Raw genomic sequence first — 15,406 nt, 5'->3', positions numbered from 1 at the left:
TTTGATGATGACGTAACAACATTAAGATGTTCAAAGAAGGAGAGCTGTCAATTTCATCACATGTAAGAAACGCTCCCAAATATAAGAGTTCCAAAAATAACAGTTCTTTAAAACCAATACTGACATAACTTCCATCATTACTGGGTAACAATGAGGACGGCATAGGAAACAAGTATTGCAATTTGATATCATGGTAGAAGACACAGACATAGGAACACAGAAAGCTGCCTTCTACTGTGTCAAACCATTAGTCCCTCTACCTCAGTACTGTCTACATCGACTGGCAGCAGTTGTCCAGAGTTTCAGACAGTCTGTCTTTCCCAACCCTGCTTGGAGATGCCAGGGACTGAACCTTTTGCATCCAAAGCATGTCCTCTACCACTGAGTTACGCTCCTTCCCCTAGGACACTAGAAACAAATAGGAGACTGCAAACACATCTGTGCCCTGTTTGTAAGAACCCACAGGTAACTATCTAGCTGAATCCTATTATAAACAGAATGCTGGGTTAGTTAGACTGGTTCTGCTCATGGCACATTTAATGACACCTCACAGCAGGACTAGGAAGATTTTAACCATTCATAGACTTTGTCCCCTTTTAGCTTGCTTTCAGTAATGCCATTTATGGCTTTATTTGTCTGTATTGAACAGACCGCACCTTTATAAGGAATTTCTGAACACAACAAAAGGAGCCTTCATCTACTGGTAGGGAACTATATCATGTTTGTACAAAGTTCTGATTCACCCCAAGGCTTCAGTTCTTCAGCCATTAGACATGTATATCCAAAATGAAGCTATTGCAGATGGGTCTAAGTAATGAAAGGTAGAATTTTACTCTTGTTTTGTCTTAAGCAACATAAAAGTAGTAATATTTATAAAGGGCAAACCAGATTATTAGAGTTAGATAGATGGGAATATCTCCATTAACTCCAACAGGAGGTGGATCACACCCTCAGATTATTTTTGTAATGAGATATATTTTGAAAATAAAATCCGATGCTGTGAAGAACAATATTGTTTAGGAACCTGGAATGTCAGATCAATGAATCAAGGTAAGCTGGAGGTGGTCAAACATGAGATGGCAAGATTGAACATCGACATCTTGGGAATCAGCGAACTAAAATGGACAGGCATGGGCGAATTTAATTCAGGTGACCATCATATCTACTATTGTGGGCAAGAATCCCTTAGAAGAAATGGAGTAGCACTCATAGTCAACAAAAGGGTGGGAAAAGCAGTACTGGGGTACAATCTCAAAAATGATAGAATGGTCTCAGTACGAATCCAAGGCAAACCATTCAACATCACAGTAATTCAAGTCTATGCCCCAACCACTGAGGCCGAAGAAGCTGAGGTTGATCGGTTCTATGAAGACCTACAACACCTTCTAGAACTAACACCAAAAAAAGATGTCCTCTTCATCATAGGGGATTGGAATGCTAAAGTAGGAAGTCAAGAAATCACCGGGATAACAGGCAGGCATGGCCTTGGTGTACAAAATGAAGCAGGACAAAAGCTAATAGAGTTTTGCCAAGAGAACACGCTGATCATAGCAAACACTCTTTTCCAACAGCACAAGAGGCGACTCTACACATGGACATCCACAAATGGTCAATATCGAAATCAGATTGATTATGTCCTTTGCAGCCAAAGATGGAGAAGCTCCATAGAGTCAGTAAAAACAAGACCTGGAGCTGACTGTGGCTCAGATCATGAGCTGCTTCTTGCAAAATTTCGGCTTAAATTGAAGAACGTCGGGAAAACCACTAAACCGTTCAGGTATGACCTAAATCATATCCCTGATGAATATACAGTGGAGGTGAGGAATAGATTTCAGGGATTAGACCTGATAGACAGAGTGCCTGAGGAACTATGGACGGAGGTCCGTAACATTGTTCAGGAGGCAGCAACTCAATCCATCCCAAAGAAAAAGAAATGCAAGAAAGCAAAGTGGCTGTCTGATGAGGCTTTACAAGTAGCTGAGGAAAGAAGGGACGTGAAAAGCAAGGGAGAAAGGGGAAGATATAGCCAACTGAATGCAGAGTTCCAGAGAATAGCAAGGAGAGACAAGAAGGCCTTCTTAAATGAACAATGCAAAGAAATCGAGGAAAACAACAGAATGGGAAAGACTAGAGATCTCTTCAAGAAAATTGGAGATCTCAAGGGAACGTTTTGTGCAAAGACGGGCATGATAAAGGACAAAGAAGGCAGGGACCTAACAGAAGCAGATGAGATTAAGAAGAGGTGGCAAGAATACACAGAAGAACTATACAGGAAAGCTCTGAATGTCCCTGATAGCCATGATAGTGCGGTCACTGAACTTGAGCCGGACATCCTCGAGAGTGAAGTCAAGTGGGCCTTAGGAAGCATTAGTAACAACAAAGCTAGCGGAGATGACAGTATTCCAGCCGAGCTATTTAAAATCCTAAAAGATGATGCTGTTAAAGTGCTGCATTCAATATGCCAACAAATCTGGAACACTCAACAGTGGCCACAAGACTGGAAAAGGTCAGTTTACATTCCAATTCCAAAGAAGGGCAATGCCAAAGAGTGTTCAAACTACCGCACCATTGCGCTCATTTCACATGCCAGCAAGGTGATGCTTAAAATCCTACAAGCTAGGCTTCAGCAGTATGCGAACCGAGAACTACCGGAAGTACAAGCTGGGTTTCGAAGAGGCAGAGGAACTAGAGATCAAATCGCCAACATTCGCTGCATCATGGAGAAAGCAAGAGAATTCCAGAAAAACGTCTATTTCTGCTTCATTGACTACGCTAAAGCCTTTGATTGTGTGGATCACAACAAACTGTGGCAAATTCTTAAAGTGATGGGAGTACCAGACCACCTTACCTGTCTCCTGAGAAACCTGTACGAGGGTCAAGAAGCAACAGTAAGAACCAGACATGGAACAACCGATTGGTTCAAAATTGGGAAAGGAGTACGACAAGGCTGCATATTGTCACCCTGCTTATTTAACTTATATGCAGAGTACATCATGAGAAATGCCGGGTTGGATGAATCAGAGGTCGGAATTAAGATTGCTGGGAGAATTATCAACAACCTCCGATATGCAGACGATACCACCCTAATGGCAGAAAGCGAAGAGGATCTCAAGAGCCTCTTGTTGAGGGTGAAAGAGGAGAGTGCAAAAGCTGGTTTGAAACTCAACATTAAAAAAACTAAGATCATGGCATCTGGCCCCATCACTTCCTGGCATATAGAAGGGGAAGAAATGGAAGCAGTGACAGATTTTACTTTCTTGGGCTCCAAGATCACCGCAGACGGTGACTGTAGCCATGAAATTAAAAGACGCTTGCTCCTTGGGAGGAAAGCTATGGCCAACCTAGACAGCATAGTAAGAAGCAGAGACATCACCTTGCCGACAAAGGTCCGTCTAATCAAAGCTATGGTTTTCCCAGTAGTAATGTATGGCTGTGAGAGCTGGACTATAAGGAAGGCTGCGCGCCGAAGAATTGATGCTTTCGAACTGTGGTGCTGGAGAAGACTCTTACGAGTTCCCTGGACTGCAAGGAGGTCAAATCAGTCCATCCTAAAGGAAATCAACCCTGAGTGCTCATTGGAAGGACAGATAATGAAGCTGAAGCTCCAATATTTTGGCCACCAAATGCGAAGAGAAAACTCCCTGGAAAAGACCCTGATGCTGGGAAAGACTGAAGGCCAAAGGAGAAGGGGACGGCAGAGGATGAGATGGCTAGATAGCATCACCGATGCAATGAATATGAACTTGAGCACGCTCCGGGAGAGAGCGCAGGACAGGAAGGCCTGGCGTGCTATGGTCCATGGGGTCACAAAGAGTCGGACACGACTGAACGACTGAACAACAACAATATTTCAGTATGTTAATTTACAACTTCTCCCAACAAAGAAAAACAAAAATAATTTTGTGGGATTTGCTTCTAGGTTAATTTATATTGTACTAGACCAGAGATGGACAAGTTGTGGACTCTCCAGATGTTTTGGCTCACAACTCCCATCATCCCTCGCCACTGGCTATGCTGGCTAGGGGTGACGGGAGTTGAGGTCTTCCAAATGTTTTGGTCTACTAGTGGTCTAGTGCTGTACAACACTAATGCATTTGATCCCTTTATCAGGAGGATAATGCATCAATGACTACTACGCGCTATGGTTATATGCCACCTCCAGTATCAGAGGCAATATGCCTCTGTATCCTAGTTACTGGGTAGGATGAGCAAAGTGGTGCTATTTGTGGGTTTCCCAGGGGCAGCTGTTTGGCCACTGTATGAACAGAATGCTGGACGAGATGGACCCTCGGTCTGATCCAGCATGGCTCTTATGTTCTTAAGATCATTGTTCTCACACCACCACTTCTGAGAGTCCAGTCACATTCCCACATGCTTTAAGTCTAGTGAATCCTGGAAGATAAATATGTGTATGCAACATAAATAAAAACATACAAAAATTCACCCAACATATAGAATTCTAATTTTATAAACACAGAGCCATATGTACAAGTATTCAAGTGATCAGAGATTTAGGATTCAGGCGGAACAATTGTTTATAATTCCAAGGAACCCATGTGCAATTAAGATTACAATGTATACATGTCTACTCAAAAATATATCCCACTGAGTTCAGTTACGCTTTCTTCAGGTAAGCAGAGTATAGTTATTACAGCCTTAGGCACCAACATATTTATTGTATTTTTTATACACTTGGGTGACTAAACATATGGTATTTTTTCCTATTCTGAAGAATAGACAAGTGAGCATGGAAGGCTGAGCACTGTGGAAGTCAAGCAGACCGTGGGAAGATCTGTGAGATTCAAAGGAAATGTCCTTCTGGACAGGGACAGCACAGCAGAGTATTCATGTATTATGTCCTCACATGTAAGTTTTTTTGGGTACTAGATATTTTGAATGGGCTGTTACTGATGATTCTATCTGCAAAAAGCTTTATGTCTAGTGCTTAGAAGAAAACATCTAAACATTTGCATTGTAGCATCTTCAACAGCATTTTAAAAAATCTGATTTTGTAAAAGTCAGTTATACTTCAATTTCCTTTAAATATGCCTATACCTATGCCTGTATCTATACATGATTCACTTTAGGAAATAAAAAAGGATTTGGAGAGCAACCCTATGGCCACTAGTCACCATCAAGATGGCCATAGGATTTCTAGAAACCAAGGTTGTCTGACCTTGGTTTCCAGAAACTGCTCTCCCCACTCCCCAGTTCTTTCTGCGCTGCTGCCACCTCTGCGTTCAGAAATGTAATGTGGAGACAGGGTAAAGGGGACAGTCCCAGGTGCAGAGAGGGGTGGAACCCATGGAAGCTGCTTTAGACAGCTTCCAATTAGGTCTCCAGGCCTGTTCCCTCCCCCTCCCCGAAAACGCTCATCTAGCTACAAATGCAGGGTGGGTAGGGTGCGGAGGGGAGGATCCCATCTGCGCTCCATCCGCCCCGCATTCGATAGTCGGTAGCCTCTGACTTTGGAAGCTACCAACTATCTCAATGGGATTGTGCCCTTAGCCTATAAATAAAAAACTTGTGCATTAACCAGCATTGTTATTTAATCTAGACAAACAAAAACTTATGCAGGGTTTCATTCTGCCTTACCTAGGTGATAATGACACCTGCTGACCTCAGTGGGAAATTCATACATCCAAGGAACTCAGAACCGGGACCAATAAGGTACAGCAGAAGTTCCAATATGTTCTCCAGCTCGAAGAATCTACACCCAACAGAATTCATAAGGATGGCATTCTGAAAACCAAATGCCTCTTTCAAACATGCACACATTTGTGAATGCCCTACCAGTCTCACATTTTTGGGTGTGCGCTATTCCTTTGCAGTGGAGAAGTTTAAACAAACTTGACACTACATACAGAAACCAGCCAATACCACAAAGCTCTTCTAATATACATATCTTACACAGAGTGAAATAACACTTTCAGGCAATCCTTGACTATTAACATGCAACTAAACCTCATTATCTTTTACTGGAAGTACACTTGTCCTTTCTGCATTGTATACTGCCATCTCTTGCTGGGTTATATCTGGGTTACATTATGGAATCATCTTCCTGTTCTTTTCAGTTCTGTATAAAATTATCCTTTTATTAGCAAAAATGCCAGCATGCTATACTGGACTAGGGAATTCTAATGCTAGGGTTTCACACTCTGTCTCTACCGCAATTAGCACTGAATGTGCTGCATCCTGAAGTAACCTTAGGCATAGTACTACCGTCACATCACTAGGCAGTGAAAGAGACTAAGGGCATAATCCTATGCATGTTTAAGCAGAAAGACATCCTTTCTAAAACTCCCAGCATTCTCCAGTGCTGGCTGGGGAATCCTGGGAGTTGTAGGATTTTATTTAGGGCTTCATCCTAAATAATGGCAGGTTTTAAAACAAGGTCAACGCAATGCTGACAGACCAATTATGCTAGTTGCATCGGGTTTTTGCCTAGGGGTGTTATTCCCCACCACCATACATACAGACATGGGCATGAACGAGTCACTTGCAGTAGCACAGAGAGATACTACACCACAGAGCAACATGCATAGATGCTTTTCAGTGACCTCAGGATTCCTGCAGCTGTTACCAAAAATGACTTCCTTGAATGTATACCTGTGTTTAGAATATTTGAATCCACCCTGAGCCTGTTTGGAAAGCTCGAGGAAATGCTAGAAATGCCTGCTAAGGGGACATGTTTCTGCACACACTTCCAATACAAATGCCTTGGAAAAAAGGAGGTATATAAATGCACTAAGTAAGTAAATAAATAGAATTGTCCCCAACAGCTATTATGGGTGAGGGCAGAAGACATGTGACGGGGTTAATTTCTCTCTTTCACACACACACACACACACACACACACCTGACTACATCCTTGAGAAGGCGGCATACAGCCGCTAGCCCAAAAGGAGAGTGGGAGTTGAGGAAAGTCATCAAGTGACCCTTTGACTCAGTGACACAGAAAACATTGCAGCCTCATGGACATAACCAGGAGAGGTTTCAGTAGTCCCTTAAAAAACTGGGCTGGGCTGGGCTGGAGAACAACAGTTGCAGCTCATTTGCACAAGGATGGTGGTACAGGAGGGGAAGAGGGGAAAAAAAAAGAGAATTCTCTTTCATGGGAGGACAAATAATAGCTGTCTACAAAGACAAAGGCTGGAAGAAAACAGTGGTACATGTTACTAACCATGGGCCTGAAAGGAATAGGCACAGGCAAGAAGAGAAGTAGCTCCCCCATCCCTTGAGCAGCTGAAATGCACTATTACCAGAGTAGTATATTTTATATTCCCTCAAGTGAGATAGAGAAGAGATAGGAAGGAAGGGAGGCTGCTCAGGACACAACAGAGGAAGGAAAGAAGAAAGTCAAGGCTGTCCCCTGCAAACGGTCATGATAAGGGGAAAGACGCCCTTATCCTAGGAGGAGGAAGCAGCAGCAGCTTTTCTTTCTTTTTGGAAAGCAGGAAAGAAACAGCAGGTGTGGCAACCTGTTCCATGTCTCACAGCCAAGCAGTGGCAAAGGGGTGTAGCAGTTGCTTGCTATCCTAAACAGCAACATAGAAGGGGCAAGGAGAGGTGGCAAGTAGCAGCGAGCCAGTGTGATATATAGCGGTTAGACTGTTGGACTGGGACTTGGGAGTCCTTACTGGGCCATGACTCTCACTAGGTGCCTTTGGTCCAGTCACTGACTCTCAGCCTAACCCACCCCACAGGGTTGTTCTGAGGATAAAATGGAGAGGAGGCGGACTATGTGAGCCGCCCTGGGTTCCTTGCAAGAGGAAAAAAGGCGGGATACGCATGTAATAATAATAATAAAAATATTAAAGAAGTAACGACGCTGTCTTACCCACCGAACAAACGCAGACGATATTAAAACCAAAAGCTGTCCTCCTTTCACACGCTGAACGAGGAAGAGACAGTAGCAGGTTAGTCCACACAGGGCGCAGCCACGCGGGACTGAGCGTGGCGGTCACGGCCTCGTCACCTCCTCCCCGTCAGAACAAGGAAGGGGCACGGCTGAACAACAACAACAACGCGGGGAAAGTGTCCAGCAAAGCGCCGGGCACAGCAGCGTCTTCCCCGCTTGGCCGAGAAGCACGCAATGGAAAGGGAGCGTGACCGTACTCCAATCTATCGCCCGACAGGCGACTGCGGGAAGGCGCGCACCTATCCCTCCGCTTGCCTTCCGGCATACGGACAAAAAGGGCGCTCTCTTCCTTCACACCCCCTCCTAACACGCAGAAATGCGGGCGAGGGGGAAGAACGCGGCTCTCCGCTCCGGCCACGCACAGAGGGGGAAGAGAAGCAGCACGTTTAACGACGACAGAGGCCGGGAGGGGGGCGTCCCCGGGCCCCTCCTCCCCACCGGCGCCCAGCAACGCCGCTGCAGCTCCGGGCCCTCGCGAGGCGCGGGCGGCAGCGCTGCTAGGGAAGCTGCGTTCCCAGGCGAGCTCGCTGATGCTGGTCTCGGGTTATGTGGGGCAGAACCGGGGAGAGAGAACGGGAGAGAAGGGAAATCTCTTACCAGGTCCTCTTGCGGCGACGCCGGCGAGTCGCCCCGTCCTCTTCACCCATCCTACTCCCGGAGAGGCGCCGGGGCAGGGCCCCCTCCCCGCCGCTCTGGCGGGGAGGCCGGACCTGGAGCGACGCAGCAGCAGCAGCTACTGCTGCGACGGCGTTTGCAGCTCGACTAGGGCCGAGCTCGCCACCGCAGCGACGGAGCCCGCGGGAAGCGACCCGAGCGCGGCAGTCCCTGAGCGCCGCTGCTCGTCTCCGTCCCTTCGTGCCGCAGGGTGGAGGAGCCCGGGCCGAGCAGGGACCGTCTGCGAGCCGCCCGCCCGGCCGGGGAGCGTGCACAGCAGCCTCGCCTCGCCGGAGCCAGGGAGCATCTGAAAACTACCCGCCCTGGCGGCGAGCGTGCGTAAGGAAACGCCGCGCGAAAAGGGAACGTCTCCAAAGTGTAATATAAGAATGCTTCCCCACCACCCGCCCCCTTAGGAGAAAGAGCTCAGCAAATCCGGTCTGACGAAAGGGAATGACTCTTGGATGCCGACCGCGGCGGCGCGTGACTGTTGTTTTTCCTAACTGTGCTCGGAGAGGCGGCCTCGCGCCCCACAGCCCTCCAGGATGCAATCGACAAGAGCCCCCGAGAGGGGCAGGAGAGAGTTAAATCCTTTCTCTCTGTGTGTAAAACAACACTGCATGAGCAGGAAGAATCTGCAGATCCCCGGATTGGTTGCTCAACGGCTCAGGCTGCGTTTGCAAATATCCCATCCTACCCGCCGGAGACCATCTACACTTAAATAAACCTACATTTCCATTTGAAACGCCGCCATGCGGATCTCTCCTTTCTAGGCGCCAAAGCGTCCAAAACCGGTAGAATGAACCCCACTGCAGTGCAGGGGTTTCCCACCTTGATAAGTAGAGGAGGAAGGAACTCCAAATAAACAGCCAGAGAGTAGATACATACAACAGAAATCGCAAGCGGAAAACAGTAGGTCAGGTTGGAGCTTTGAGCACCTGCCCTGTACAAAACTAGGAATGAGAAGGCTGATGAAAGCCTGATTTAAAGCCTGTACAGATGGACTCGCGATGGAATGGTTAGTGGCCATGCAGTACTGCCCCCAAACTCACACACCGAAGGCGGTTTACACATTCAGGTTTATCCATCATTTCACTGTAAAATGAAGTGACAACTTGCATGTGGTGAATGAGCTCAACTGCAACAGGTGCCAGGTGGCATTTTCATATCACTTCATATGAACTCAAACAGAATGCTTTCCAATACAGTCAGTTCACACAATCAGCTGCCAGTCATCACATGTTGACTGTGTTGAGTAATTGTCGTTCAGACAAACGCGTGCGTGCGCACACACACACTTTCCAAGAAAATTCAAAGGAGACATTTAAGGTGCGTGTTTGGACAGGAAAAAAAAACCTACAGCTCTCATGCTGCTTGGGGAGTGCTAGGACTTGTAGGACTTTTTTCTGTCTAAAAATGCATAGGATTGCACCCTTAAAGAACATATAAGGGGGGCATGGAGCCATGTGGATCAGCCCCCCCCCCACTGCACTTGTGAGCCACACATTTGGCACATGTGAGATGTGGAGCTGTACACGTATACTGTACTGTGTATTCACTTAGTGAATGCTCCACACAAGCAGGGGACAGGGGGTTCCTGGCCCAGTCAGAATCTCCCCCTTGCATGGAGAAGTTCTATGCATGTAAGTTGAGAGTGATCACGGTAGGTGTTTGTAAAAATATGGTCAGTATCATGGACATTACTTTTTGGTCAGCTTGGACTGCATACTTGAACCTCTGCAGGAATGGTTAACCTATTTGATGGTTCTCTCACCAGAGGATTTCCTAATGCCTCTGGGGGATTTTCCCACAGATTTGGCCTGCAGTCCTGCCAAAGCCATACAATCCATTGCTCCTAAACATCATTGGCTAAGCTGTAAAACCAGGTCAGCTCCTTGGTATTCTGAGGACAGGAGAGTTTTATAATGGCAAGGCTGATAACTAGAACACAGATGGCAGAAAACTCAAGGCAACAGGGTGAGCCCATGTCATTTTCCTGCCTGAGGCAGAGGACAAGATGGCACCCCAGTCCCATTCCATGTTCAGAAGTTGACCAGAATAGCAACTGAATCTTACTTTAACACTGGCAACAAGGCAACATCTTCTACTGCACCTGAGGACAGCAGGCTAACTTAGGGGATGCAAGGCAAGCCATGTGACACACACAACTCTTCCTCCAACATCTGTTGCCTAGGCAATTGCCTCACTGTGCCTAATAGTGGGCCTGGCCCTGCAAGTCAAATCTGACTGAAAACAGATTAGAGCCAATTTTGGACCCCTCTGGTGGTGATAGTGGCAAAGACAGGTTATTTCTCAGCCATTATTGTACCTGTCCAGTGTTGGCCAACAGAGTTTTTTTGGATGGTGTGGGGCCTGCCTGGTACAGGTCCAGTAAACCAACATGTGGAACCTTAAAAGGACCATTGAGTCCAATTTGTGGTATATTTTGCAGATAAAATCACTTGCGTCCATGCCAACTTGGATACCGTAGTCTTGACAGAGTCAGAGATGAATGTAGCCATGGCACCGTCTTCTCATCTTGTTATGGATACATTTTAGCTTGTGCAGACTGTGGATGCTGACAAGTTGCTTGGAGAACTGAGGCCTTCCACGTACTCTTTACGTTCTTCCCCTCCTGGCTAGTGAAATCTGGGCTTACAATCAGGACTGGGCTTACAATATGGACATCAGAAGTGGTTAATGCCTAATTCAGGTTCTGGCCACCTTGAAGGAAGCAGTAGTGAAACTACTAATGACGCAGCCAAGTCCTGATCCTTCGGCTTGGAATAACACTACCCAATTTTAAATGTACCATTCTTGAGCAAAGTCTTGTAGCAGGCACCGATTTGTCTACTCCAACAGTCAAAGAGGACAGTGAGCACTTCAAACTAGTTTGAAACTAGTTTCTGTCCTGAACCCGGGTGGAAAACTGCCTTGGTCACTCTGGTGGATGACTTATCCCAGGGAATGGGTAGGGCGAGTACAACCCTGTTGACTTCTTGGACCTCTTAGAGGCTCCCCATGCCATCGACCATTGTATCCTTTTCAACAATCTCTCCAGGACCAAACTAAGAGGCTCAGTGTTTGGGGGCTGTTAAAAATTCCTTTTTCTTGTTAAGATTCAGCTGCTTGGAAGGAAGCTCCATTTCATGAGGAGGGGCCTGCACACGCTCATTCAAACCATCAGTGTGCGTTATCATTATTATTACTTTAGTCTCCAGGCTCATCAAGGCCAGAGTGGAACTCTTGCCAAATTAGACTGAGCAATGTCAGCTGGGCTGTGGAGAGAGCTTTTCACTAGCCCCGCCGCTTCTGCAAGTCAAAGATGTTATTCAGCCTGTTAGTGATTGGTTAAGGAGGCTTGTCTCTGAGGGACTTATCCAGCCAGACAGCCAGGGATTGGCTAAGGAGGCTCACCTCACATTAGTTAAGGGCTGGTGGCGGGGGTATAAAGCCAGGAAGGCTACTGCTCCCGTTTGGTTTTTGTTTGGGTCTCCCTCTTGATCTTTGTTTTGTTCTTTATTTTGATCTGTGGTCTTCATCTGCCCGTGCTAACTGGCTTTTGGATTCTGAATTGGGTCCAGTCCTACTAGAAGACCCATACCTAGGTAAAGAATAGGATAGGCATTACTTTGTTATTTTTACCTGCAGCATTCTGCCAAAGGGTTTCTCTGGTTTTCCTGTTTTCTCTGATATCTGTTAACCTTTTTATCCCACACACACACACACACACACACACACATAAACTTCACTTCTATTTCAAAGTTTGTGTGTGCTTTATTCTAGGTAAAGCCCGGGTACTAAATTCAGAGCCTTCTGTTTGGTCTCGCTACTGTTTAGAATTTTTGGCTTGGGGCTTGAAACAGAGGCTGTTGGTTTGAACCCTTATTTCTGTGCCCCAAGCATGTCCTGAAAGGTCGGGCTCAAGCTGAAGTAGATCAAAGGGGTGGTGGCAGTCTACTGGGAAATTTGTTTGCCTGCTGCCTACCTTTCAGGGTGTTTGGGCAACCCCCTTCCTCTCCTTCACAGGGGCCTCTAGTCCTTGGAGGGGGGGATAGAATCAGAAGGTGGTGCTGAGGGATTCTTGTCCCTCTCCTTGGGCATTGGCCTATGGCAGGGGTGGGCAACTAGTGGCCACACAAATAACACGATCCCATCCCACTCATACAATCTCATGAGTCATACAAGAAAAATTATATTTTAATTCTGAAATTACATTTCCTAGATTTCTGAAACTATGCCATAGCCCACCCTTTTCTGCCATGCTCAGCTCGAGACATTTTGGTATTAGTTTCCCAATACCTTAAGCTCACTTTTTGATCACCTCCTTGGGACTCAAAGCTGAAAATCCACACGAAGGTTTCAGCAGGGATGGTGAACCACAGGCTGTGTTTGGCCTGCCAGGGTGTCCCCTCCAGCCCACAGAGGACTCAGGTGAGGGCTCTCCTGCCTGCAAAGCCTTGTCCCCTCAGAGGACTGAGAGGAGTCTGTGCATGACTGAGCTGCAACCTCAAGAGTGCTCCTTGAGATTGCAACTTGATCCACTTTGCTTCTTCCTCACATTCACCAATCCAGGAGCAAAACCAGCATGCAATGCAGTTGGCTTCTCAAGGTGCTGGCAGATCCTCCTTTACCTTCCCTGATTGGAGAAGGGAACGGGGAAACAAAGCCAGTGCATGACTTGGTCTGGAGCCGCAACTTCTCAAGGTGCCAGCTGAGTCCCATGTGCGTGCGTGCATATATCAATGGGTGAGTGTGTATGTGTTGGGGGGGTAAGTGTGTCAGGAGTGCAAACCAGCAGTAGAGGTGGCCCTTGAGCTGTGGCCTCACCATGTCTGTCATTGGCCCCCAATATGCTTGTCTGGAGCCAATTCTACCTTCAGGCCAAAATAGGCTCCCCATTCCTTGTGTTACAAAGTGCCTGTGTAGCCTCACAGCACAAGTTTTATTCCTAGGTATTGAATCCTAGGGACTCAGGGTTAGTAAAACGTTCTCTCTGGGTGTATACATTAATGGATCTTTCTGGACAAATGTAGCAATAAGCATGGTTCAATCGAAAAGTGCAACAGGGAAACTCTGGCCTGGAAATAGGGAATAGGCACCAGAATAGGAACAGAGAATCTTGCTAGGAAAGGAATGGTATTAATTAGACCCCAGGTTATTCTGAGAGACATGAGATATACCTATGTAAGGGATGCCCAAGCAAAACTAATGAACATCAACTGCCCCAACTCCAAGGCAGTTATAAGGTTTGAAACAATGGGAACAAAGACCTAGGTGGCTCAGAGGATGGACCCGGGATGGCACAAAACGAAGGGATTTTAGTTTGGTTTAGCAACTGAACAGAAAGCGAAGGAGATTCCTTGCCTCTTAATTAGTTTTACGTCTGGCTGGCTATATAGAGTAGGGTAGTGCAATATTCAAAACAAAATGTGTCATCAAAAGCGCTCAGGTACTGCTTGACCTTGCTAACCTTTCTGGGAAAAGGGCATACCCAAGTACTGAACCATTTTTCCTGCCAGGGCTTTTGATTAGCCAATTCAAAAATACCTTATTGACTTAGTTGACCTGGCATGGCAATCAGGCAGGTATTTCCATGTTTTCTACAAGCACAGGGAAAACCCTCATGTAGTCATATCAAGGAGGAAGCAAATGTATGAGCTGTGTGATAGTCTCTGGTCTGACTATGTGAGTAGGGCAGATAGGCATACCTTGAAGTTTGGTGAGCAAACTTTCAATCAGCTACAGTTGGGTGGGTAGGGAGGAAGCAGCAAGAGGGAGGTACAGCTTTGCCCACATGGGGCAAGAAAAGCAATAGTGGAAAAGGATAAGGGAACGGTGGTTAATGAAGCCCACTGACAACCCTGTGCATTCCAGCTTGTCCAGAAAGTTCAAATGCAGGGCGGTACTAGGGTAGCCATGTGTCTTACTTTACAAAGATCCATTCTCTATTTGAAGGCATCTTCTGTTCCAAGGGCTGCCCATTCCCTGTCTGATTTCAAGATAAAGAGATATCAAGATAAAGAACTAAAGAACTGAGAGCAGGGAGGGGCCTTGAAGTTGCCCATGAAGAGTGAGCACCTGGATGGCAGACTGAGCAGGCACACAGGTCACAAGTGTTCTTACTATAATAGAATGTACTGTATCTCTATTTAAATTACAGTAATTATGTCTACATTTGCATCTATAGTATACATTAGCACATGCAAAATTTATGCAAATTGGTGTCTTCTCTTTTGCTGATGCGAAAGGTGGTTACACTACTTATCACTAATAGCTTTCAGTACTTGAAAGTTAGTTTTAAAAAAATATTTTATTGTGCTTTTTTGTCCCAGAAAAGAAGAAATGGTGTGCATATTTCCAATTAATATCCGAGTATTTTAAAAATACTGAGAATTCAATGGCATGCCACTGAGTGCGGCATTAAATTAAGGAATAATAATTTAAATGGCCCAAACAAGAACTTGCAAAATTGAGCTGTGGTACAAGGAAGTTAATGGAGTTGAGTCTTAGTCATGTGGTACTATAGCATATTTATTCATCTGTAAAGGGAAAAAAAGTGGTTGGTGTGAACGTTTTAATAACAGATACATAGGGCCAGCCAGTGAAAGATGGGTGACATCTGGTGGTCAGTGTAATTCTTAGTTGTTATTTATATAGTTGATATGACTTTTATAAACAGTAAATTGTTTACTGTTTATTAAATTGTTTCAGTTGAGTATTTCCACTGAAATCGATGATATTTACCTCCCATGTAACCAATATGAAGAATATGATATACCGTATGTGCGAAGGAAAGTTTCTGCATTAAACCAATAACCAAACACCCTA

General features: G+C 45.9%; 1 protein-coding gene across 10 annotated transcripts in view; it reads right to left on the bottom strand.

The window, feature by feature from the left end:
* MGAT5 (alpha-1,6-mannosylglycoprotein 6-beta-N-acetylglucosaminyltransferase) overlaps positions 1-8,864 on the bottom strand; it is a 197,722-nt gene extending 188,858 nt beyond the window's left edge. For 4 of the 10 annotated variants that reach the window (XM_084808717.1, XM_084808731.1, XM_084808719.1 and 1 more), the window contains exons 1-2: positions 8,519-8,864; positions 5,596-5,710 (exon numbers count right to left, since the gene is read on the bottom strand). The gene's annotated coding sequence lies outside the window, so the exon portion shown is untranslated. Of the gene's footprint in view, positions 1-5,595; positions 5,711-7,844; positions 7,895-8,518 lie in introns of all 10 variants that reach the window. The other 6 variants (XR_014784184.1, XM_084808763.1, XM_084808773.1 and 3 more) reach the window with 2 other exon arrangements.
* Between the last annotated feature and the right edge of the window lie 6,542 nt (positions 8,865-15,406).

This window comes from Heloderma suspectum, chromosome 1 (genome assembly GCF_057233095.1).
Source record: "Heloderma suspectum isolate Gila_16-S chromosome 1, 16-S_ref, whole genome shotgun sequence".
Taxonomy (NCBI): domain Eukaryota; kingdom Metazoa; phylum Chordata; class Lepidosauria; order Squamata; family Helodermatidae; genus Heloderma; species Heloderma suspectum.
Note: the sequence above shows the minus strand (reverse complement) of the source record. Positions and strands in the feature narration are given on the sequence as shown.